Raw genomic sequence first — 26483 nt, forward strand, 5'->3', positions numbered from 1 at the left:
TACTATTTTTTACAGTCTATGGACACATATAGACCTGGCTACAGGAAATAACAGTTTATGTTTAATTTATGTTATATTGTGTTATAGATTCTCTCCAACGATTCTGTATTGTATATGTCTGAGCTTAGTTTTAAACACAGACGTGTACGACGCGCGTGCTTTATAAACAACCGTATTCTGCTTGCTTCTAATTCCTCTGTCTCTCACACACACACACACGACACCACTCGAACCTTACGAGAAATAATCTTTAATAAAGTTCGGAAAAGTTGAAGCGAGTTACAAGGACATTCAGGCTTCATTGCGCAAGATATGAGATACGCGCGGTCTGCGTGATGTTACTTCAGTAAGTTAGTGCGCGGTCTCGCCCGCCGGTATTTTACTAACAAATGTTCTACGAAGGCATCATATGTCTTGGAATGCAGTTGGCTTATATATTAAAAATATGAAAATCACCGACAGAAGCTGCTTTCAATTTCAAATACTCACGTGCGTTTTGCGAAGAGCATTTGAGCATGCGGCTGTGAGCGAGTCTACGTGGTTAAATGTACGTTTACATCTCAAAATGCTTTTATGACGCGAATTTACCGGTAATGTGACACAGTCAGTTATTAAACAAACAGGACAAACCACATCTTATAATTTCAAAAGAGATGAACACGTTCAGACAGCCTACTCTTAAATACTGAAAGCACTCTTTGTTTATTGCTTGTAATATTTTTTTCCCTCTTTGTTATTTGTTTTGAAGCTATATTTGTTAAAATTATTAACATGTAATTGCATTAATTTAGTTTTTTAATGTGTAATTATTATAAGTAGGCCTAATTATAATTATGTAATTAAATATTTTAAGTTTTATTAATAAGATCAATTAAAGAAAAAAAATGTATCGGCTCATGAGGTGCCTAAAGATTCCCTTCCCTATTTTACAATGATTTATTGCTTGTTTTTGTTGAAAAATAGAAAAGATAAAGAGCTTAAAAAATAATCGCATATTAAATCGCAATCGCAATATTGGTAAAAAAAAATCGCAATTAGATTATTTTCCAAAATCGTCCAGCCCTAGTTATTGCATACATTTAATGAATTGGACTTAAATGTAACACTTAGTAAAGCGCAACGTATTACATACCTCCAGAGTTTTCACCCATATGCTGCCAGGGTAAATTTGCTGCCGGGGGTGTAAAGCTTAGTACTTGATGAGCTGGGGGAGCAAACATAACAGCTTTCATTTCAATGCAGAGTATTGCTAGCCTGGTAATACCAAACTCTGCTACTTCGCTTTGCTTCGTAGACAGAGTCTGGCATGGCATAATTGAAAAGCGTTTTCTTTCTTGGGGGGGGGGGGGGGGGGGGGGGTTGTCTGAAGTTTAAAATCATTGGTTACCCGTAAGCCAATCACATAACGTTTGGTTATGGCGTGTGTTATGCGCATGCTCAGCCGCATCTAACTTCCACTGTAAACACATGTATGATGCGAAAACAAAACCATCGAGCGAAATACCGGAGTGAACATGGCTGTGAACGACAGCGTCTACGTAACGGCTAGTATGAAAGTCTGACGTAGTCAGGCTAGAGTATTGCATATTCAGTAATGAAACAATAATTGAACTTTGCAAAGCTAATGGAATGTACAACACACCTCAACACCTTTCATCCAGAAACTGCTGCAGCGAATCCCATCAAGTGTCCTAGTGAAAAACAGATTATGATTAAAGGATTCATCATCTTAAAGTCAGCATGAAATCAAATTTTACAATTTGTATTTTTATATGTAATATTGTGTTTATGTAAATGATTCATCTCTGAACTTCATTTTTTTTTTTTTTTTATGTACCCTTATAATCTTTAATCAAATACGTTACCCTTCCCTCCCCCCTCGAAACGACTTCTCTTCCGGTCATGTGCAATGGCGTGAGGGCGTAGCAACTCCCCTCAAACCATTAGTCTGCTATGAGCAGAGATGGAGAGGAGGAGCGCTAGAGTAAAACCCTGCTCCTCTATTCAATATTCCCTTTCACTTGGAAATACGTCACAACACTGGAGAAAAGTCGTTTGTAACTTCCGGTTCATGCCAACTTTAAATAGAAGCAATAGTTTCCAAGACAAAAAAACTTCACAAATAACATCACTTACTTGTACTCAAACTCTTGGCGGATTCTGGATTACTGGGGAGAAACCTGGTTCTGAGAAAGAGGAAACAGAAATTTGATGATAATAATAATAATAATGAATGAAAGATTCCGTTATCCACAATAAACAGACAAATAAATTACACAGATGAAATAAAGGAAAATCAAATGTACAAGTCAGACCCATTTACCTGCTCCCTTCATGAACTTAAAATGATGTTTCTCCCAGGTGCTGTGTGGAGGTGTGCAGCGGATGGCTAAATTGTTCCTTTGTCTTTTTTGCGGAGGTTAAATGGGGGCCAATGGCACATGCCCTTCGCTGAGCCACTCTTGCGGAACCACTGCAAATGGCAGATCCTCCTTGGTGATAAACTGAACAATGTGAAGCATCTAAAATAGAAGACACATTAGCATAAAGTATACTTTTTGATAAAAAAAATTTCAGGCAAAATCAACAACATTAAAATGCTCACACCTTCGAAAAAGCAGTAATTTTCACAAGTGGATCAACAGAAAACCATGTTCAGACAAACAAAATCATATAAACAACCTACATCGTTATTTTTGTAAGAAAACACCAAAAGTTAAACTAAGTCTTTCTAGATGTAAAGTTTGGCTACCTACTGTAGCTAGATACATTTAACATGTAACGTTAGAACATGCTTGAACCCAGTGTGTAAAAAAGGTGAAACAGCATGTGGTAGCGAACACTGTAATATAGACTAGCAGCATAATCATGTTTAGTTAGAAAACAACACAAGTTATACTGATCAGTCTTTCTTGTCGTGAAGATTTTGCTAACGTTACCATTCCCACGCAGGCGGCAGAATAATTGTCCGTAGTTCAGGAACTGTAACGTTAGTTAATTCGACTGACCAATACTATCTTAAACCACATGTACTCACACTTGTATAAACATACATAACAGTTAAACATACTTAGAAGGAGAAGAAAACTCAACGCCAGGAAGAAACCAAGTAACGTTAGCCTAGCTATGGCGGAAACATGGCGGAAACTTTGCAAACAAGGCTAACTTACTTTAGCTTGACTAGTTAGGCAAGAACAGATTTTAAGAAGAAGAACTAAAAACAATGTCAAAAATGAACATAGTAATATTGCGTTACACAAAAAGGAAAAATGTACTTACTTAAAAGATCGTATCTTCCCTCTCTCCAAATACTGAAACCGTGTGAAGAGACGAGACGAGTAAATCTGCTTCAGTTTTTTAGGTGCTGCCCCTCTCGACCGGTGGAGGTACTTCTCTGTTTGTGCTTTAACACTTTCTTAAACATTTGTACAGGTCGCAAAACTCGCAATTGCAGACTGCAAAGTAATCCCTTATACATGTAAAAGGTAAAATAAAATAAAAATTGAGCTTGTAAAACAATGAAAGACATAACCACAATTTCCTGGAGTGACAGAGAGACAAAATATTTATAAATATTTCACTTTATCCTTCAGGTCAAAACAGGGATTTTCATGTTTCTCATAGACATTACCATGGTTGCAAATTAATAAAAAAATATAAAGCAAACCCAAGATTTTGGCCAAGTTGCAGATGTCTTTCACTGTTCACTGATTTCAAGCATTGGTGAAAAATCTAACTTCATCCATTTATTCTGCTAAATTGTTCAAACCATGAATGAAATATTTATTTTAAAAACAAATCAGAATCAGAAAGATATTTATTGCCAAGTAAGTTTTACAAAAGGAATTCTTTTTGGTCTATTGGTGCATCTCAAATTGTGCATAAATCAAAGAAATGTAAAGAATTGTCACCTTAAGTGAATAAAATAATTCTATATATTTTACATATTATCGCTTCAGAGTTTCAAAGTAATTTAAATGTAATGTCCTAAACCTTATCATGGAATCAGAGTCAAATCTGTTATAACCCCTAATGGCTTTGGAGCAACAACAAAAATGTATATAATTCACATAATAATTATAATCGCTTTAAATGTGAAAAGTAGTTAAGATGCTGTCAGTTTCACTCATGGCTGGTCGATTTCAAAGCGGCTTGCCGCCAGCCGGCCGCGGTTCATTTAGACGGCGGCAACCGCCAGAGAGAATGAAGTCGGCGGCCCGGCGGCTGTTCGCCGGCGGCATCTCGCAGAATTTGGGAGTGACGTATTCGGCGGCAAACGCTTCATCGCCGCCAGCGGGCCGCACCTATAGCCGACAGCTTGGGGCCGGCGGCAAAAAGAAGCCGTGCCGATATTTTTTGCTATCTGGGATAATGCCGAAAGTAAGCAGAACACCCTCGTAACTAGATAGGTCTTAACTTGTTACATGTAATGCGAACTTGCAAGTGATGAAACTGCGCTTCCATAAAAAAAAATAAAAAAATCGTAATCTTAACGGGAGGGATGTAAATATTTCATATTTATTATTCATGGATATAATGTATATTTTGCGTATTTATATGGTAAAATAAAAATTGTATTAAAATGTATCAAATCCGTTGCAGCTTCCTGTATGAAAAACACCACATATATGTTTTTATAATTACATTTTACAATGACAAATATATTTTTAACAGCTCAAATATGTTGGCATTATTTAATCAAATATAGCCTACAGCTAGGAACTGTAAAATATGCAATCACTAAAATACTATTCTGTAATACTTCATTGTTATTTTTATTATTAGGCCTATTATTATTATCATTGTTATTGTTGTTGTTATTAGGGGCCAAGCACCGATGGTGCGTAGGCACCTATTGTATCCGTTAGTGTTCTTCTTCCGCTCTTTGAAGTCAATGGCAGCCCATAGAACCGTATGGTAAAAAGTTGTGAAATTTGGCACACAGATAGATGGCAGACAGCATTAACCATATATAAATTTTGGAGTCTCTAACTCAATCCCTCTAGTGCCATCAACTGTCCAAATTTCACATATATTTATGCTAATAACTTTTGAACAGTTGGGGCAAGAAACAATATTTTTTTCCATAACATCATGACAATTTTTCTGCCATTTAGAATTTTCAGAAAAACCTACATTTTCAAACACGTTCTAGACGGTTCGTTAAATTTTCACCAAAATTGGCTCAGATCTTCTTCAGACCATGGCGACATAAAATATGGAAATCAAGTTGATTCTTCAAGCCGTTCTTGAATAACTCACTAGACAAAATGAAGAGCACGCCATAATGGATGTTAGGCTATAACTCTGCAGGCCTGAGGGTGTCTGCACAGTGCCACTTAGAAAATTTTCTATTTTTGCTTTTTACTTCCGAACGGTTTGACCAAAAATCACAAAAGCTCTTTAGATTTGGTATAGCATGCCGAGTCAAACGATACCCGTTTTAGATGGCGGCAATTTAGAATTTTGTTGTAAAATACTATTTACGAAGGCATTGGTGTATTGTTAAGAAACTTGGTAAGTGTCATTGCCACCATGCCCTGATGGTACTCAAAAAGTTTCAGTGATGTGCCATCTTGTGGTCAAGAATATAACGAAATTTCCAAAAATGCTAATAACGAAATTTCCAAAAATGCTAATAGCTTTTGATAAATGTTGCCAATTGTAATGAAACTGGTCTTAATAGATTACTTGGGTAATGCTGAGAACATAGATATCAATTTTGCCATAGTCGGCCGAACTTCCTGTCCGACATTTAGATTTTCTTTAAAAAACTACTTTTTTTTAACTCCTCCTAGACTATTTCTCAGATTTTCATGAACATTTTATCAGATCATCCTCACACCTTGCTGACGGAACACGGAATTCAAGTCAATTCATCAAACCATTCTCATTTAACGTGAGAAATTCTAAAAACACACCAATATGGACGTGAGGCTATATCTCCGCACCGCTTTAGTGTATTCTGAGCAAACTTGATGTGTGTTATGACTATCATGACCTAAGTGTACCTGTACAATTTTGGCACAGTGCCAACTAGTCACGATTTGTTTTTTGTTGCTTATAACTATTGAACAGTTTGGTCAAAAATCTCACATAATGTGTCAATAAAATGTATAATAAAATGTGTCACCCAACACTGAGTACACCAGATCATACAGGTTTGGAATGACATGAGGGTAATTAATGATGACACAGGCTGTTTTTTTGGGTGAACTATGCACTTAAACAGTTCTGATCATGTGACTATTTACATCAGTTAAAATGTTCAGTTAAATCAGGACTGTCTGCACATTCATTTATAGTGGACAACTGTGTAAAATACTTCAACAATTTAAACTTAGATAACAAATGTTACCAGTGAGATTAAATGGGTTAAAAAACATGTTTTGTAGTCCTGATGAGGAATACCACAAGGTCCTGTTCTAGGTCCTATTTCATTCTCAGGAGGTTCCTCCACTGACGGGCTGAGACTAAAGACACGGTTCAGTTTGAGGATGAAGCTTTTAGGGGTGGGGCTATTGGAAGAGGAGGAATTGTTTGCTGTGTATTGGAGAAAGTCAGCTGAGAGATAGAAACATTGTGGATGCATGCATTGGGATAATAGAGATCCAGAAGCAGGAGCAGTTATGGAAAAGCAGTCTTGTAATTCTACGTGTCCATTTAGCTCTCTGTGACCGGGCTGACGCAGGGCTTTACACACGCCAGACACCGGTAAGTTCGGATTCATAAATGCTTTTAAATGGGTCCACAATGATTTAAACCCCTGTTTAAAGAGCATGACAAAGTTAAAAAGCTTTGAATGGTGATTCATTCACTGTGTAGTGCTGAAGGAGTGTCGAAGGGGGGTTGTGTGTGTAGATCAGAGTGGGGAAGGTTTGTGTTAAAGTGTTTTGCTCATTATTAATCCATTAATACAAGAGGGAAATGCAATGTAGATACATTATATTCTGAGTTCTTTCCATCCTCATGGACAGTCACATCATGTATTTATCTTGGCCAGGACACTCCTGTAAAAGAGACTGTAATCTCATCAAGGTTCTCTCCTGGTTAAATAAAGGCTAAATAAAAAATAAAATAAAACTTTCTGACAACCTTTATGAGGCAAGTTGTTCACTAAGATTGAGATGTTTCATTAAATGTAAAACCAAAATACCTCTAAAATATATTTTTTTCAATGAATATGTTTTAAATTTTGATAATTGCTATCACACATACCTGCTTGCTATAGTTAATTGTCATACTGCAGTTTCTTGTAAGTCCTTATGGTAAGATATTGAACATATAAATATAACAGATTTTTGTTCTTTTAATCAGCTAATTATTGATATAATATATGTGTTGTATCATTTTCTGTGTGTTGGTTAATGCAAGTGATGGTTGTCTAGATCGATGCCTTTAACTGGACTGTTTTTGCTTTTTGGATGGGGTTACATCAGACCTAGTAACAATTGTGCAATTTTACATGCATATTACACATTAAAAGGATAGTTCACCAATTCTGTCATCAATTACTCATGCTCAGTCAACTTTGAAACACAAATGAAGATATTTTTAATGAAACCTGATCGATTTATCTCCCTGTTTAGGCTGTAATTTACATATAAACATTGATCAGCACACACACATTGAGCACATTAAAGGGATAGTTCACCCAAAAATTGTAATTAGCCCATGATTTCCTCACCCTCAAGTCATCCTAGGTGTAGCCAATATGACATTCTTCTTTCAGTCGAATACAATCGGAGTTATATAAAAAAATGTCCTGGCTCTTCCAAGCTTTAAAATGGCAGTGAATGGCTGTTTCCGTTTTGAAGTCCATAAAAGTGCATCTGTCCATCATAAAAGTGCTCCACACGGCTCCGGGGGGTTAATAAAGGCCTTCTGAAGCGAATCGATGAGTTTGTGTTAGAAAAATATTCATATTTAACACGTTACAAAGTAAAATTCTAGCTTCCGGCCAAATGCAGTCCACTTACGCCTGAAGCGCAACTTGTGACGTCGGAAGTAGGGTAGTGCGTCATGGTGTAGCGTAAATATCAGCAGTACGTCGCATTACTTACATATACTGCGCTTTAGACTTAAGTGGAATCCGTATTTTCGTTTGGCCTGAAGCAAGTTATTTTATTTAATAAGGTTTTAAATATGGATATTTTTCTTACACAAACGCTCCACTTCAGAAGGTCTTTATTAACCCCCCGGAGCCGTGTGGAGTATTTTTATCATGGACAGATGCACTTTTATGGACAGAAACAGCCCTTCACTGCCCTTATAAAGCTTGGAAGAGCCAGGACATTTTTTTATATAACTCCGATTGTATTCGTCTGAAAGAAGAATGTCATATGCACCTAGGATGGGTGAGTAAATCATGGGCTACACTGTAAAACATTTATTGTCAAATTAACAGTAACTTACTGGCAACAATTATCCAGTAGTTGCTGTATTTTCATTCAACAGTAAAATTACTGTAACACTAAATACAGTAGTGTTAAGCATACTGTACAATTAAATACATTATTTTACTGTAATTTTTTACCACGTTAAAACACAGTATTACACCGTTGATTTTTTATAATACTGTATAGTATTATACAGTTATGAAATGTTATTTTATTACTTTTATTGTGCTACTGTGTTACCTGTAGAATATGTAGAAAATCTGTAGGAATATTATTTTAACAGTTAATGGGAAATAGAAAAAAGAACAATTGAAGCTTTAACTGCACAGCAAGGTTTATTGTGTATTTTTAAACAATACATTAGTAATAATAATGTAATATAATACAACAATAAAAATCTGTTTTAAAAGAAGACTAATGAACAATATATATTTAATAATTAAGATCAGTGAACAATTCATGTATTTCAATTCATGCAAAAATTATCCTGAACAGGTAAAAAAAGAAACTTAGAAAGAAAGCAAGACAGGTGAGGATGAAGGCCAGGTGAGGAGGGTAGTGATGGTGTCAAGTGGTAGAAGAGCGACAGCATTTCTGATAATCCTGCAAGGAATGATAAGCACAAATCAACCAGAGGCAAAAAAAAACAACTAATAATCAAAAAAACCTAACTCACATTATCAACACCTTTTTAGGAGAATTTTTTTTGCCTATGGTAGCCACCTTATTTTTCACGGAAGAGTGGGCACGGCCATTTATAAATGAAATGTGTCTGGCTTTATTACAATAATTTGTCATAATTGTAAACACTAGTTTGTAGCACAAATATTTTTATTATTTACAGCACTTTGTTATTCATCTCGTTATTTCCATATAGCGGGTAATGAACCGGAAGTCTCGCACATTCACAGAAAATAGCTTAGGTAGGCTACTTTAGTTTTTACATATAAGAAACGCGTTCAACATGGACACGCAAGCGGTTTTCTGTGGTAACGAACAAATACTCTATAAAAGAGAGTGAACATGTCCTGTATCAGAAGCTAAAGTAATAAATATTGAGAAGGCAATGGCCCGTATTCTATATATCTGACTCCAAACAATCGGCCACTGATCAGGGCTGCATTTGATTGATTGATTGATTGAAGTCTTTATTTCGAACATGAGAGAAGAATATGTCAAATAAATTACAAAATGTTTAAAGTATTTTTTTTTTTTTTTAATAAAAGAAAAAAAAAAAAGAGAAAAAAATGCATTTCCCCAAAGCATTGTAACCTTAAATTGATTATAGAGCAATTACCACCAATGGTCTCTACGATCAATTTAGGCTTACAATGCTTACGATAGTCAGTTCCTTTCATAGATATTTCTGTCGACTTTATGCTTACTAATTTTAATGATGAAAAAGACGTGCGTGAGCTCACGCCGTGAGAGGTGAATGTGAACGCTGAGCGGCAGCGGGTTAGATTAAATTAACGCAGATATGAGGTGTGTATAATTTAAACTAAATAACTCCCGCTTGATTGGGGCTAACAGTAGCTGCTGATCATCTTCTGTTCGATTCTCGATTTTGAATCAAATTTCATTTAGATATATGCATAGATTTGATTTTAGATTTGATCATAGATTTTACATCTATTCTATGCATATATCAAATTGAAATTTGATTCAAAAGAGAATTCCCAATTTCAAAAGTACCGCCTCTTTTGAATCAAATCGTGACCCAAAGAATCGATTTGAATCGAATAGTTGAATCAAAAGATTCCCACCCCTATTACATTTCATTATATTTTAACTTTACCTGTTGTCTTCATTATTTGATGTATGTTTGAGAACATTTAAAACTTAAAATAAATAAATATTTGACATTGATTGTGATAATGATCAACACTGACTGATATGAAACATTTTATCAAGATGATTTTTGACCATATCACTCAACCCTATTTTTACCATTTCATGTTTTAATTAAAACTTATTTAAAGAGATGTTACAATTATAATATAAAAATACAAATTATTTGACTTATAAAGGCATATTTGTTAAATGGAAACTGTGAAGGGAACATAATTACATTTTAAAACAAACTATCAATTTGAAAAATGTATGGTTTAAGTCATTTCCACCCTTTTTGGATTTTTCTAAATACAGATTCAGACACAAATAATTGATATGGGCTCCGCTGCACATCCCTAATATTACTCTTACCTTAATGATTTTGCCAATCATATTCTGCTAAATCCCTTGTGGATTCAAGGCCATGGTCTTCCTCCGAACAACTCTTTCTGCTCACCTGGAACTGTGATGTTCATTTAGAATTTTCAGGATTTATCCTGACAAGAAACCTGTAAACACACAAAAAAATATATATATTTTCCAACTGAATCAAGAGTGATCACAATATGTAGCATCATCTGTAATAAGTCACATCACAATAGGGGATAAGCTCTAAACCATCACTTGTGCAAAATAAAAAGCCATTGGTGTTACTAATAGAAATCAATTTGTAACAAAAGTGTATGAATGAACATGGACTGAGGTAACTGCACAAGGTCCTGCATCGCCAGGTCAGGTCCTCACAGACGTGTAAAAGAAAATTCTGATTTAGACAAAAATAATCGCGAATAAAACAATAAGAGGAATCGAACATTTAATTTTATAACAAGAATCCGAATCCTAACCTTGGGTATCCAATTTCAGGATACATTGATCGATTTGCAATTCCCAACCGTATGATATAAAATAATGAACGCGCAGGCGCTTCCACCGACTTAAAATGGTAAATGTAAGGTTTAGAAGTGGAGTTCATATTTCATATTGGAAGGTTGTAATGCTTAGAATTTAATATGATTTATATTTGAGTTAATATACTAGAAGTATATTTACAATGTTTAGTCAGTTAATTATTTACACATTTATGTGTTTACATATTTAATACAGGAAGGATATTCTGCTGAATCTGCCTCTCTGATTCACTCACGTTTATCTCAGTCTAAGTCCTTGCTTCTGATTGGTTAGTGAAGTCACGTGAAAGGCTGTTGAAGGAAGTGTGGTTGTTGTGACGGTGTTCAGTAAAAGTGCCGCTTGAGAAAGTCTCCTGTCTCCATTCTACTGTTTATTATCATAAAGAGTGATCTACCACCACATACCGAACCCTCACGTTACATTTGGTGGCAGCGTGGTGATATTTTGGTGGTTTTTGCACATTTGGTGAGTTTTATTCATACGACCTGTGGATGCGGTCATTTTTTTTGTTGTGCTATCTGGATTTGACACTCTTTGAGAGCAGTGGATTACCTAAAAACTAGTGTGGAGACATTAAGGGACTTTTGTGGTATTTATTTATTAAAATTTTTTTCTACTTTACGTGCTTTTTGTGAGTTTTGGGACTGGCCATTTTGTCACCATGTCGGCTGATGAAAGTGAAACTGGGCTGCAGTCTCCCCCCACACGACGACGGCGAGATGCTAACGTTACATCAACAGGTGCTGTTTCTCTAGCCACATGCGCTGTCTCCAGTGCCCTAAAAATTGATCTTCCACCTGCTTTTAAAGGAGATGGGACTGAATCATTCACAAGTTGGTCTCGACGTTTTGAAGTGGCAGTGCAGGCTATGAGTTCAACTGATACAGATCTGCATACGGTGATGGCTTCCGTCCTCCCTACTCGCCTAGCAGATGCTGCATTTCTGTATTGGGACAGCCTTCCTTCTTCGATCCAGAAGGACTATGATTCAGTAAAGGAGAAACTCAGGGACGTTTTTGGACCAATATACTCCCTGCCATTTTTCCAGACACATGTGAATGCTCGACCTCGTCGACCAGGTGAAAGTTTGGATGTGTACAGTGCAGACATCACTCGTCTTGTATTAGAAGCCTTTCCCAACTATGACCACAATGCACTAGAGGGTGAAAAATTTCGCCGCTTTGTTGCTGGCTTGGACCCAAATCTTCAGTCAAAAGTCCATGAGATGGGTGCGGAGGATCTTGAGGACGCCCTGCGTATCGCCAGCCGCTGTGAGAGGGCACGTGCAGCGCTCCAACTGACAACTGTAGGGTCTCCACACTCTCAATCTTCAGAGCAGGTAGCTATGGTTCGTCCTAAACCTACTGATGATAAGCTTCTGCATGCAGTTGAGCAGCTGACTCTTACTGTCAACAGCTTACAAAGTGAAGTACACCTATTAAGAGAGAAACACAGTTACCTGGCTCAGCGTCTGGACTCCCAAACTGAAAGGTTTTCCTCCGACGATGCTCGATACAGTGCGCGCAGTGTCTCTCCACAACCCTATTATAACAGACAACACCGCAGAGACAATTACTCACCTGAGCAGTATCATGGTCGTGATCCAGGGTCCTGCTATGACGGTTGTCCTCCTTCCCCTGTTACTCAGAGAGACCGTCAATGGCATGACAATGACAGACGTGACCGGCATCGCTCTCCCTCACGCCAGTCCTATCAGTACTCCAGGTATGGTCGCCATGACAAGGATGATACGAACAGATACAGACGCAGCCCTAGTCCTGCTCCACAGGGAAACAGGGATGCCAGTCCACACGCTAGAGGTAGTGTTCGTTTCAAGTCTCCTGAACGATATCCGCACTCTGACTCCAACCGTCAGGGAAACTTCCATTAGCTGCTGTTGAGGGGCAAACATCAGCTACTGTCTCACTGCCCCAGAAGGATTCCCCCAAGTTAATGCCTGACAAGAATGACTCACACTCTGATGATTCTGTCTCTTCTACAATCTTGGCTATTGTTGAGGGCATTGAAGTGTGCACTTTAATTGACTCTGGTTCTACTGTTTCCATTGTGAGCGAAGATTTTCGTAACTCTCACCCAGCATTGAAAAAACGCCCCATGACACCCTCCTCTCTGCCAGCTCGCTCAGTCGATGGACAGTGCCTGGACATTTTAGGCAAGTTAACGATTGGTATCAGACTTGGACATCAGGTATGGCAACAGGACTTTGAAATTCTCAGAGGTGCTTGCCAGCCAGTCATTCTTGGGTTTGATTTTCTGCGGAAACACCATGCCCTCCTTGATATAAACAACAAAATGCTGCAACTTTGGGACATGAAAATTCCTCTCCTGCCCAAAGGACATGAAGTGGCCGCCTGCTGTAATGTGTCTGTGCTAGCGCCCACTAAGATTCCAGCTATGAGTGAAACCCTCATCACAGCCTGTGTGTCAGCAGCTACACCTGCTTCTCCAATGCCAACTGACTATTATGGTGTTCTCATGCCCAACCCATCGTGTGACATCATTGTGGCACATTCTCTCAGTGAGGTTCAGAATGGTACAACTGTGGTTCGAATCTTAAATCCCTCCAGAGATGACGTTGAGCTGCATTCAGGTCAACACCTGGGTGAGTTTCATTCGGTTTCATCTGTTGACGTCATATCAGGGGAAGGGACAGGGTGTGCAACCTCCCCCGTGCATGATATAGCTCCATCTGTCCAGATAAATGACAGCGACCTGTCACCTTACCAAGTTCAGTCTCTGAAATCACTGCTTCAGAAATACTCAGCAGTATTCAGTAAACACTCAGAGGACAGAGGTCGCACTAGCATCATCAAGCATCAAATCCGCACTGATGAGGCCACACCAATTAAACAGAGAGCTTACAGAGTGACACCAGAACAGAGAGCTGAAATACAGACTCAAGTTGACAACCTGTTAAAGGCAGATGTCATTGAAGAAAGCTACAGTCCCTGGGCTGCGCCAGTTGTTTTGGTGCGCAAGAAAAATGGCACATGGCGTTTCTGCCTGGACTATAGAAAACTTAATACAGTGACAATCAAAGATTCCCACCCTCTTCCGAGAGTCGACGACGCACTGGATGCTTTGTCGGGCTCTGCCTGGTTCTCCACAATGGACCTACAACATGGCTATTGGCAAGTCGAGCTGCAGGAGGAAGACCGTGAAAAAACAGCATTCACAACAGGTAGTGGCCTTTATCACTTTAAAGTTATGCCAATGGGTCTCACCAACGCTCCAGCCACATGCCAGCGCTTGATGGAAATGGTACTTCGTGGCCTCCCATGGAAAACATGCCTAGTGTATTTGGATGATGTCCTCATTTACAGCCGCTCTTTCAGTGAACATCTCCAGCACCTGGAAGAAATTCTCTCCAGATTCCAGTCAAGTGGCCTGAAGCTGAATCCCTCCAAATGCTGTTTTGCCAGGGATCAAGTACAGTTTCTGGGCCATGTTGTATCCAAAGATGGCATTCAGCCAGACCCGCGGAATGTGAAAAGTGTCCAAGACTGGCCTACTCCACGGTCAGCTACAGAAGTAAGAGCATTTCTAGGACTTTGTTCATATTACCGCAAGTTCATCCGAAGCTTTGCACATCACAGTGTCCCTCTACATGCTCTCACAGAGAAGAATGCACCTTTCCAATGGACTTCTCAATGTCAGGATGCATTCACTTACCTGAAACATGCACTCACAAATCCTCCAGTGGTTGCATTCCCTGACTTTACGGTGCCATTCTCCCTCTACACAGATGCTTCAGGCTCTGCAATTGGTGCTGTGCTTGCTCAGAGACAAGGGGATCAAGAAAAAGTGGTTGCTTATGCTAGCCATGTTCTCACAAAAGCAGAAAGAAAATGGTCAACATATGACAGAGAACTCTGGGCCATTGTCTGGGCCGTGCGACATTTTCGCCACTACCTTTACAAACAGCCCTTTGTTATTGTAACTGACCACAAACCTCTCCTGGGTCTCAGAAAAATACCCATTGACAATGACAGAACTGGTCGTCGTGCACGCTGGGCCCTTGAACTTGATCCTTTTGAATGGACTGTAATTCACAAGGATGGCCACAGTCACCTCAATGCAGATGCAATGTCACGTCGCCCTGCTGACATCAGACCAACTGAGCAGAGCACCTCCTCCAGTGCTTTTGGTAATCCGCACTCTGACAAGAGACATTCTAGTCTGAGTCCTGTGAGTCTGTCTAGTCCGGTCAGTTTGGTACATCACAGCCTCTGCAGTACTGATACAAAGCCAGTTTGCTGTAACTTGACTGGACCACAACCTCCTCCGGCCTCCTCACAGGGTGTTCAACAGTCTGTCTCCTCCACATTTGTGCTTCAGTTCCCTGAAGAGGATTTTAAAAAGGAACAACAGCGAGACCCCGTACTGTCAGAGGTTATTAGCTGGACAGTTAAGGGACAGAAACCACCATACTGGCGCATGAAAAAACGCACACTTGTTGAGAAGGCACTTTGGCACGAGTTCCACAGACTTACTTTTCATAATGGTGTACTCTGCCGTAAAGTTTTCAACCCATCCACAACATCAGTGCTCCATCAACTGATTGTCCCTCATGCTTTGAAAGACACGGTTCTGCAGATGCTGCATGGAAATCCTGTAACTGGTCATTCATCTGCTGATAAGGTCCTGAAACGTGCTCAACAGCTGTGCTACTGGCCCTTTATGTCACGTGACATCAAGATGTGGTGCAAGCAATGTACTCCATGTGACGCCAGACGGAGTCCCACACCTCATCAGAGAGCTCCAATGAAAACAATTGTTGCTACTGAGCCATTCCAAAAGGTTGCAGCTGACATTCTTGAGCTCCCCATCACAAGTCGTGGCAACAGGTATGTGCTTGTTGTCCAAGATTATTTCTCCAAGTATGTCAACCTTTATGCCATTCCAGACCAGCGCGCCATAACAGTGGCGAAATGTCTGTTTGAAAACTTCATCTGTGAGCATGGCATCCCGGAAATGCTCCACACTGATCAGGGACGTCAGTTTGAATCTGACCTGGTGAAACATCTGTGTGACCTGCTGTGTGTGCAGAAAACACGAACCAGCCCATATCATCCTCAGTGTGACGGCATGATTGAGAGGTTCAACAGGACACTTATTGATCAGTTAGCCAAGACACTACTTCAGCAGTCTGGGGAATGGGATGACTGCCTCAACCAAGTTGCTTTGGCTTACAATACCAACCCACACTCTACAACAGGATTCACACCATTCTTCCTCACACATGGTCATGAAGCCAGGATGCCTGTCAACATGCTGTTACCTAACAACACACCATCTTTGTCTATTACGGGTTCTCCTGCTGACTATGTTGCACAATTGACACAGAAACTTCAGTCCGCTTTCAGTTCTGCTGCATGGAACAGAGATTATGCCCACAATCAGCAGAAACGACAGTATGCAAGAGTGTTAAGCACACTCCCTATGTGCCGGGAGACCTTGTCTGGTTAAATGACCCCACTACAGCAAAACAAAAACTTGCTCCTCACTGGAAAGGCCCCTTTGAAATATTAGAGTGCCTAGGATCTGATGTGGATTCTCTTGGAGTGACATACAGGATTCACTATCTCCTGGATCAGTCTGATAAGTCCCAGATTGTCCACTACAACCGTCTCAGACCCTACTATGCTCCTGTGCCAGATTGTGGGCATGAGACACCTACATGTGACTTTTTGCAGTCTCAACTCCCTCATTTGACTGCATTATCAGGTGCTTTGCCCTTTAAGCCTTCAAAGTTTGCAGCCACGAGGAGCTACTCCTTATCTGGCCAGGGCAATACTCCCTCATTAGTTCCTCCCACTGGCCATCCACAACCCCGACCACAGCCCCAATCCTGCTCTCCCCTGACTCAGTCTTGCTCAGCCCCCTCCTTTGGCCCAGTAGGCCAGTTTGACACTGTCCCCTCTTCCACTCCTCAGGCTTCTGGTTCTTTGCTACGCCCGGGGAAACGTTCAGTTAGACCTCCAAGATTCCTTAAGGACTATGTTCTGAACTGATACAGTTGCTTTATTGCTGTGGTTATTGTTACTTGTTTATTTGATGGGAAACGGGGACGTTTCTTTTGTGGGAGGGGGAGGAAATGTAAGGTTTAGAAGTGGAGTTCATATTTCATATTGGAAGGTTGTAATGCTTAGAATTTAATATGATTTATATTTGAGTTAATATACTAGAAGTATATTTACAATGTTTAGTCAGTTAATTATTTACACATTTATGTGTTTACATATTTAATACAGTAAGGATATTCTGCTGAATCTGCCTCTCTGATTCACTCACGTTTATCTCAGTCTAAGTCCTTGCTTCTGATTGGTTAGTGAAGTCACGTGAAAGGCTGTTGAAGGAAGTGTGGTTGTTGTGACGGTGTTCAGTAAAAGTGCCGCTTGAGAAAGTCTCCTGTCTCCATTCTACTGTTTATTATCATAAAGAGTGATCTACCACCACATACCGAACCCTCACGTTACAGTAAATAACACAATTATTAGATCATTCTGACCTTATAAGAGGCTACAAATGCAATCTATGTAAAATTACATTTATTAATCAAGTAGGCTAGCTATCAACATGAAGGAAATCCGCGTTACAGGCGTTATAGAACATAAGCCGCGGGCAGTTCTTCTAAACTAACATAAACCTGCTACTATTTAGTTTGCATAAAAATTATATAAAGATTCATCACTAACCAGATATTTATGGCGAAAACTTCGCCGACAGACACAGCGACGCGATGCAAAGGCCTGCGCTCTCAACGTTACTCAGGGAACTGAAGAGTTATTCATAAAACGGCAGCTGTGGTTATTTTTCGCGGTTATTTCGTACTACTGTATTTAAATTTACATTAACATGTCCCAATGTCCCAAACTACATTGAAACCTAGAGTAGCCTGATCATATTGTACACAGCTTATAGTAAAATGTTGAGAATAAATTAAATTAAATATCTAAATCCTGGTCAGCTACTCTCTAAATAATTGTAAAGTTATTAGCTAGAATCCATGCATACAAATATTAAGATTTATTACTTACCATATGACGAAGTTCCAGGTCGGCAGAAACGACAGGTCTACACGATGCACTGACACAACAGAAAAACTCATTCAAATACGCTCTCGTGCACCCCCCACTGACAGAAATTAAGACTGTTAATGGTCACCCAGTCCTGAAAATGTTTTATGTAAGGATAACGTTAGTAGGCTAGCAATTTTACTTGTGGAATTGTGTGTGGTGTTTTTCGCGGTCAATTTGCACTGCTGTATTTAGATTTACAGTAACTAATAATTTCCCAGAATGCATTGAAAATCTACAGTAACATACTGTCAACTGTGTGCACAGTACATAACTGTTGAAAATACAAAATAATACTGTGAAAGCAACACAATCTACAGTAACATACTGTACATAGGTTATACAGCAAGAAACTGTTGAGAAAAACAGTATAATGCTGTGAAAATAACAGAAATAATTTACAGTGTAATTTTCATTTTTGGGTGAACTATCCTTTTAAATAGCCTATGTTAAGTTCAACCATGCAACCTTGACATGTGAAAACATTCCTCATTGGCTCTTTTGATGATTTGATGTGCTCAATGTGTTGATCAATATTATATGAGAATAAAAGACTAAATTAAAACTGTTATTAATCATAAGTTATCGTGTCGCTTCCGAAGTTTCAGATTAAATTCATAGACAGTGGTGTATAACGAACTTACAAATACTTTGTTTCTTATACAGTTTTGTATATTTGTACTTTACTCGAGCATTAAAATATTTTAATTTACTACATATGTAAGAGAAAATTTATACTTTTACTCCGATACATTTGTCCAGACTCTTTCGTTACATTTGCAGCAGCAAAAGCAGCAAAGTGGAAAAAATAACGGAAAGCAATCTTTGCCGATTTCCATTTCGCAAATGATTCTTTTGATCAGTTCGGTTCCTTTGAATTTGTCAAATTTGTTCGCGTAGAGGTGTGAATTATTCGCAAATCCTGAATCTAAATCTTGAGAAGCACAAGCACACGGATTCTCCTCTAATGTGAAGATACTATTCAAGTGTTTATTAAGGTAAAAACGTTTTAGGCTTAAGTAAACATTTTGAAATTGTGTACGTGTGAAATTATTGTTTGATAATCAATAATCATGGTAAGTTATGTGCAATAAGCTTAGATAATCTGTCTGAACTCTCCCGCCAGTGGTTGTGATGAAAAAGAACATTCGTAGATGCCCGATGGTCGTTTTTTTACAAGACCAAACGTGTTGTCTGAATGAATTCAATAATCTTACTGCAGGTTTTTATTTTATTTTATTATCTGTAGATAGTTTGCTTTATTTTGTTGTATTGTGGTTCATAATGTAGGACCCTCTCATTTAAATCGTCCAAAAAATCAGTTTGTTACTTACCCCCATGTTGTTCCCAATTCTTTTATGGCAAATTAAAGTACCGGTATTAGAAAAATATTTCTGATAATTTTTTTTTTTTTGGGGGGGGGGGGGGGGCAATACAATGGAAGTCACTGGGGTTCAGTGTTGTTTTGGACCCCGTTCGCTTTCATTGTATGGAAATAATGTTTTTTCCTCCGAAAGTATCTTTAGTGTTCTGCAGAAAAAGAAATTCATACAGGTTTAGAACAACATGAAGGTTAGTAAATTATGAGATAATTATTTGTGTGTGTGTGTGTGTGCGTGTGTGTGTGTGTGTGTGTGTGTGTGTGTGTGTGTGTGTGTGTGTGTGTGTGTGTGTGTGTGTGTGTGTGTGGACGATCCCTTTAATAACATATCATAGCACTGAATCTTAGTTAGGTTGCCATCGTTACAATCCAATCGTGCCATTATTTTGTAAAATTTACCTGTAGATGTTTAAAGATGAACATAAGTCTTGGGTTTGTAACGTCATGGTGAGTAAATTATGCCAGAATTTTAATTTACTATATGGGTGAACTAACAAAATATACTATTACAAACACTGTAGAGTACACCCTGCAGGCCATCCGAATTATTTGATAATATAAACTATTCCATTCAGTTGCTTTGGCATCTTGTTTTCACGATTTAGGTCTATATATGAAAGCCAGTAAGTGCCAGAATGGTCAAATAGCATTTGAGCGTGGGTTCTGACTTAAGTTTTCTTTTTTTCCCTTTAATACCACATTCAAGTTTTGCAACTAAATGCCTGCTGCTGTGATTGGGATTGAATATTAAAATACAGTGTTTCTGTTGAAAAATGGCAACCGGTGAAATTCAGCTCAGCCATACAGTACATGTTTGAGCCAGAGTCTGATCCCGAATTAGAAGAAATAACTTGTGCCTCAAAGACCAAGGCTGCTCCAGTTTGCGACAGCGTGGTAATTAATCATCTTAATTTATATTTATTCCTTATGTATTTGTGAACTATTACATTATTAGCGTTTAACCGAAGACGTTAGAAAAAGGTGTTTATCTTGTTATTATAGTTAAAGTATTTGTCAACTGTGAAACATTTAAATGTGTATTACATAATGCTTTATAAGTCTTGGTTGTGGCAAGCAAAGTTTAAGTAGCTTACTTGGAAATGACCACAGTTATGGGCCCTGTTTCCCGATAACGCTCACTCTTAGCGCGCTAAGAAAGCTCGAAAGATATATCTTACCAAAGTTGTTTATGTTCCTAATGCCGCGTTTCCACTGAGCAGTACAGTACGGTACGGTACAGTACGGTACGGTTCGGGTCTGTTAACCATGATCTGGCTAGCGTTTCCACTGCCAACAGTACCCTTACTTGATGGGCGTGGTGTTTCGATCGACGTCATTTTCGCGCGAAGAAGAACATAGTAAACTACAATGGATGACATATACAGCAGATCTTGTTCTTGCTCCTCGACATGTTTGTCACAAGAAGACAAGCGCCGACATTAGACTTTTCTCAATATTAAGTACGCAAAGTTTGTACTTGCCATGTGCGACTCCTACATGCAAATGGTACAGCGCGTTCTTAAAAGGTCACTCAGCTCGCTCTGCTACTCCGGTTATCTCTGTTACTCTGTATGTACATTTTAAGCAACAATAAAACGAAATATGTTATAAAACACTACTCTGCCTCTTTTCGTTTTCATTTAAATAAATTAAACATTATAGGGACACAAATGTGGTTCATGCACAACGCATATTGATTATTCACTGCACGTTATACGTTATTCTATTTAACGTTATAACAAAACGAAATTTAAAACACAACCCTAACGTTACCTCTTTTCGTTTAAATAATAAAAAAAATTACACATATTACAGGCAATATATGCATTTGTACAAATGTTGCAATAAACATCAGTGATAATCTTGTAATAAGAAAATGACAAGAAACCATATTTCTTTTTGTAAAATTTCAGTTTTATCAATAATAGCCAATATAAAAGTTTAAGTAAAAGGTACAAGAAGCTATACAATAAGAAATAAAGCAAACAATTCAGTCAAATGTCCAAATGCTGCGCTCTAATCTAACATTACAACAGTAAAGTTAAATACAAATAGCCTATAATATGAAACTAAACTTAGCCCTCGGCCAAAACGATTGACAGGGAACGAATTATATATTCACGAGACCAAAGATCGCCCGTTAGGTCTGCACAAGACGAATTATTATATCTCATGTTTAACCACTACCGTCGGAGTCATCGGCGAACGTCAGAAGAACTTAGCCGAGGAAAGGCTCATCCAGCCGGGAAACATGAGCGCCGAGCGCCCGCTGATCGCATGGATCTCACAACCGGGGAAAAACAAATAATCTTTATAAATAAACCACAGATTTGAGCTTTAAACAACTACATTCTCGCCTGAAAAACTCTTAAAATTACATTTCGTGACACAGTAACAGTAGTATTATATTAAACTGTATATTAAAAAATGGCGCTTCTTATGTTGTCATTCCCCTCGTCGTAGCACGCGCAAGTGACGATTCTCTGTCAACCAATCAACGTCCTGCAGTGAGTCTAGCTCCACCTTTTAGTACCGTACCACTGTGCTAGGTACCCCAACGGAAGGGTACCCAAAAAGTGGTACGGTACGGTTCGGCTTTTTGGTACCATTCTCAACTTTTGGCAGTGGAAACGCAAATAAAAGGGTACCGACCCGTACCGTACCGTACTGTACCGCTCGGTGGAAACGCGCCATAAGTGTGTTCCCCAAACCATACCTTAGGAAGCTAAAGGCCAATTTATACTTCTGCGTCGGGTGCGCGTAGAAGGTACGGCGTAGCATACAGATTGACGTGTACCATACGTCGTACCCTTCGCCGTACCCTGAAGCCTGTTTTATGCTTCTGCGTCGAATCGACGGCGTACCCCCGCGGACCCCTCTGCGTCGACGCGAACCTCGACGCGACCCCTCCGCCGTAGCTCGACGTGCACCTCCAAAAAATTGTAACTACGCGTCGCGGTGATGCAGACCGCAGGGGCTGTGATTGGTCAGATTATACATCATTTCCGGAGTGTAGCTTTTCCGGTTTCCTCCTCCCGCTTTAAAGCCTCAAGTGTTCACAAGATGTTGTATGAGACTGAACATTTGCACCCTCATACTGATAATTATAATACACTTATAAAGACAGTAAATAAAGAATTAGTAAAACTAAAAATATGGATGGATATTAATAAATTATCTTTGAATTTAAATAAAACGAAGGTAATGATGTTTGGTAATTATAAAGAAAACGCAGAAATATTATTAAGTATTGATGGTGTTGCATTAGAAATAGTAGGGATACTCCACTTTAAAGTGAAAATTCTGTCATCATATACTCACCCTCATGTTGTTTCAAACCTGTATGAATTTCTTTCTTCTGCTGAACAGAAAGGAAGATATTTAGAAGAATGTCAGTAACCAGACAGTGTTTGGGTCCCATTGACTTCCATAGTAGGAAAAAATATAATATGGAAGTCAATGAGACCAGAAACTGTCTGGTTACTGATATTCTTCTAAATATCTTCCTTTCTGTTCAGAAGAAGAAAGAAATTCATACAGGTTTGAAACAACATGAGGGTGAGAATATGATGACAGAATTTTCATTTTAAAGTGGAGTATCCCTTTAAGCTGGAAACCACACATCAGATACATACAAGGTAAAGTATCTAAAAGTCTTTCTATAATTAATAAAGTGAAATGTCTTGGAATATAATATACTCATTGTATAGAAATGTGTGGCAATAATTATAAAAGTTCACTACATACCCTCTAAACATTTTTATACTGCTCAATTCTTGTATAAAGCCCACAAAAATATATGCATATGTATATGGGTGATAAACTGTTTTTTTTGGGGTTTTTTTTTGTGTTATACACTACTGGTCAAAAGTTTTAGATCGGTAAGATTTTTAATGTTTTTAAAAGAAGTCTCTTCTGCTCACCAAGGCTGTGTTTAGTATATAAAAAACAATAAAACAAAACATATTTTATGACAATTTAAAATGACTGTTTTCTATTTTAATATATTTTAAAGTGTAATTTATTCCTGTGATCAAAGCTGAATTTTCAGCATCATTACTCCAGTCTTCAATGTCACATGATCCTTCAGAAATCACTCTAATATGATGATTTGATGCTCAAGAAACATTTATGATTATTATCAATGTTGAAAACAGTTATTTACATTTCTATTTCATGATGCTATGATGAATAGAAAGTTCAAAAGAACAGCATTTATCTGAAACTGAAAGCTTTTGTAACATTAAACACTACCCTTCAAAAGTTTGGGGACAATAAGAATTTTAATTTTATTTAGGGGGGAAAGAAATAAATTAAATCAATACTTTTATTCATGAAGGATGAGTTAAACTGATCAAAAGTTACAGTAAAGACATTTATAATGTTAGAAAATATAGGAAAGAGATTCGCGAACCACACCACCCCCCTAGCGTTCTGGCGGTGAAATGCACCGCGATGCAACGCAACCCGACGCAGAACCATAAAACGGTCACGACGCCGTTGGAGTGACGGCGTAGCTACGCCGTGGAGTTGACGCAGAAGCATAATGAGGCCTTGACGCGCACCTCCTCAAAAATGTAACTACGCGTCGCGGCGACGCGGACCGCAAGATCTGTGATTGGTCGGCTGGATAGCATCGCGTTTCCTCCTACGCATTTCCGGAATGATCTTCTGCACTCTGCACCGCCCGCCCGCCATTTTTAAATTCCGAAGATCAGTGAAGAGCCATGGAAATAGACCAAGTGACCGAGAGATTGCTTGAAGAAGTGCGGAAATACAGCCATCTGTATGACTCCTGTCCTTCAGTCGCCATTGCTCGTAGAAACCTAAACTCAAAACAGCCGCGAGGAATGTAAACACAGTGGAACTGGAACATTAAAACCCACCCGCGCCAACTAGCGTTTCGGCGGTGTAACTGCAGAGCAACACAGACATTCGCAGAAGTATAAATGCTCACGACGGCGTCGCCTACGTGCGTACCCTACGACGTACACTACGGCGTACACTCGACGCAGAAGTATAAATTGGGCTTAATTACAATATATACAATATTACAATATATACAATACCTTCTTACGTGCGACGTTACCCGACGCTGTCCGTGGCGATGGTGCTGAATTGGTTGATATCGATGGCTCGAGAATCAATTATTCTCTCGTGCAGGGGCTGTTTATGTGAGAAAGCGGTGATCTTTATAAATGAAGCACTTCAGAAATAGTTGAAATTGCAATTTATTATGATTATTGGATATTATAAAAAATAATCCAAACTATAATGGCCTATAATAGCCTAGCCTACATATTTTAAAATTGTACCCCCCCCCCCCCCCCCCCACACACACACACGCATATATATATATATATATATATATATATATATATATATATATATATGCGTGTGTGTGTGGGGGGGGGGGGGATTCTGTATATATATATATATACAGAATCTGAATTAAAATGTGTTTGATTTAAGCCTACATTTCAAAATGTTGTGTCATAAAATTATATCGAGCATTCAGCTCAACTAACGCGATCGTTATAAAGGTGTTTAAACAACAATACACTTCCACTTGCATGTATTTGACAATCGGAATATCAGATATTTCATGCCATATACTAACACATACACATTTGTGAATATTCTGAATAAAAAAGGAAAAATGACATAAAAACAGATCATCATTCATTCAGCGCTGTTGCTGCGGTGTGTCACGTGACAAGCAATGACGCGTCACCATGGAAACCATAAAATAACGGTCGCCTTGAAAAACTCATGCTGGTTGGTCAGCCAGATTATTTTAAATTTACGTGTAAAAGGGTTAGCTAGTTGTTGTATGCGCAGCCGCAGCGGAAACATATTTTAAGGGCGCGAGTCCCGCAAGAATATGACACAAAATGACACAAAAAAGGATTTCAAATTTCTTTTCAAAAGCTCCCACAGTAAAGCGAATAAGAGAAGGGGGGGCAACATCACTGGATTTGACTCTGTGGCGATGCATGTGCAAAACAGATTAAATGAATCATAAAGTCAATATGTACTATTGACTATAATATAGTCTATACATAACACAGCCTACTAGGCCTACACTACCCAAAAGTTACCTAAAAACTAAAACTTCAGAATTATATTCATATAGACCTGCAACAGTGATATGGTAAAGCTAAGAGTGGTCCAGACCAACCTTACGAAAGTGTGACTTACAGAAGATATACTTAGCGAACGAACGTTTCGGGAATCAAGAACACTTTGGGAAACCGGGCCCTGGTTGATAAAGGATAATTTATGGTGTTTTGTGTAAATTAATTATGAATAAATGTACCATCGTTGGTTCTCATCATTCACCATTTGCAGTAAAGTAAAAAACATATACCTTTTTCAATTACACTGTGTCGTGTTTTAAATAAAATGAAAAAGATTTTCTGAATAGCTTTTCATCAATACTCTGTTGGTGCATCTGTGTTGCGATCTGGAACTTTAAAAATAAAGTTCTTCCACGCTTTCCTAATGTTAGGATCACGAGGAAGGCAATGCAAAGACTCTTTTCCCACAATTTGGCACTGCAAAATCTCTTGGTTTGTTGCTTGAGTAATCCTGTGTTTGCATCACTCTTGTATTTACTCACCTCCTACTACATGCGCAAATCGTTGGGCTGGGCTAATGAGGCAATGATGTAGAAGTAGGCATTGATTTTCTTCTGCAGAGGTGATATTTCGTTGCACTATGACATCATACTGAGACAAAATATGAAACGAACCGTTTTGGCAGCTTGGTTTCAATAAAAGCAGTTTTTGGACTTACAAGGAAGTTTTGAGTTCTGAAACTTACAGGATGTTTTTTTTTTTTATAGTGCAATGACCTTAT

At 38.6% G+C, this 26483-nt stretch overlaps 1 protein-coding gene and 1 long non-coding RNA gene across 3 annotated transcripts in view; one reads left to right on the plus strand and one right to left on the minus strand.

The window, feature by feature from the left end:
• Positions 1–26483, plus strand: part of grb10b (growth factor receptor-bound protein 10b) — a 186696-nt gene that overhangs the window by 2923 nt on the left and 157290 nt on the right. Inside the window, exon 1 of one of the 2 annotated variants that reach the window (XM_082150329.1) lies at positions 6202–6714. The exons of the other annotated variant lie outside the window; for it this stretch is intronic. The gene's annotated coding sequence lies outside the window, so the exon portion shown is untranslated. Of the gene's footprint in view, positions 1–6201; positions 6715–26483 lie in introns of those variants that run through there. 2 annotated transcript variants of the gene reach the window in all.
• Positions 1097–3294, minus strand: LOC309484232. The gene is made up of 5 exons (XR_014200753.1): positions 3280–3294; positions 2324–2522; positions 2137–2186; positions 1643–1691; positions 1097–1204 (listed from the first exon to the last, which is right to left on the minus strand). It is a non-coding gene; the product is annotated as an uncharacterized lncRNA (long non-coding RNA).

Source organism: Leuciscus leuciscus (assembly GCF_965113295.1).
Source record: "Leuciscus leuciscus genome assembly, chromosome: 20".
In the NCBI taxonomy this organism is placed as follows: domain Eukaryota; kingdom Metazoa; phylum Chordata; class Actinopteri; order Cypriniformes; family Leuciscidae; genus Leuciscus; species Leuciscus leuciscus.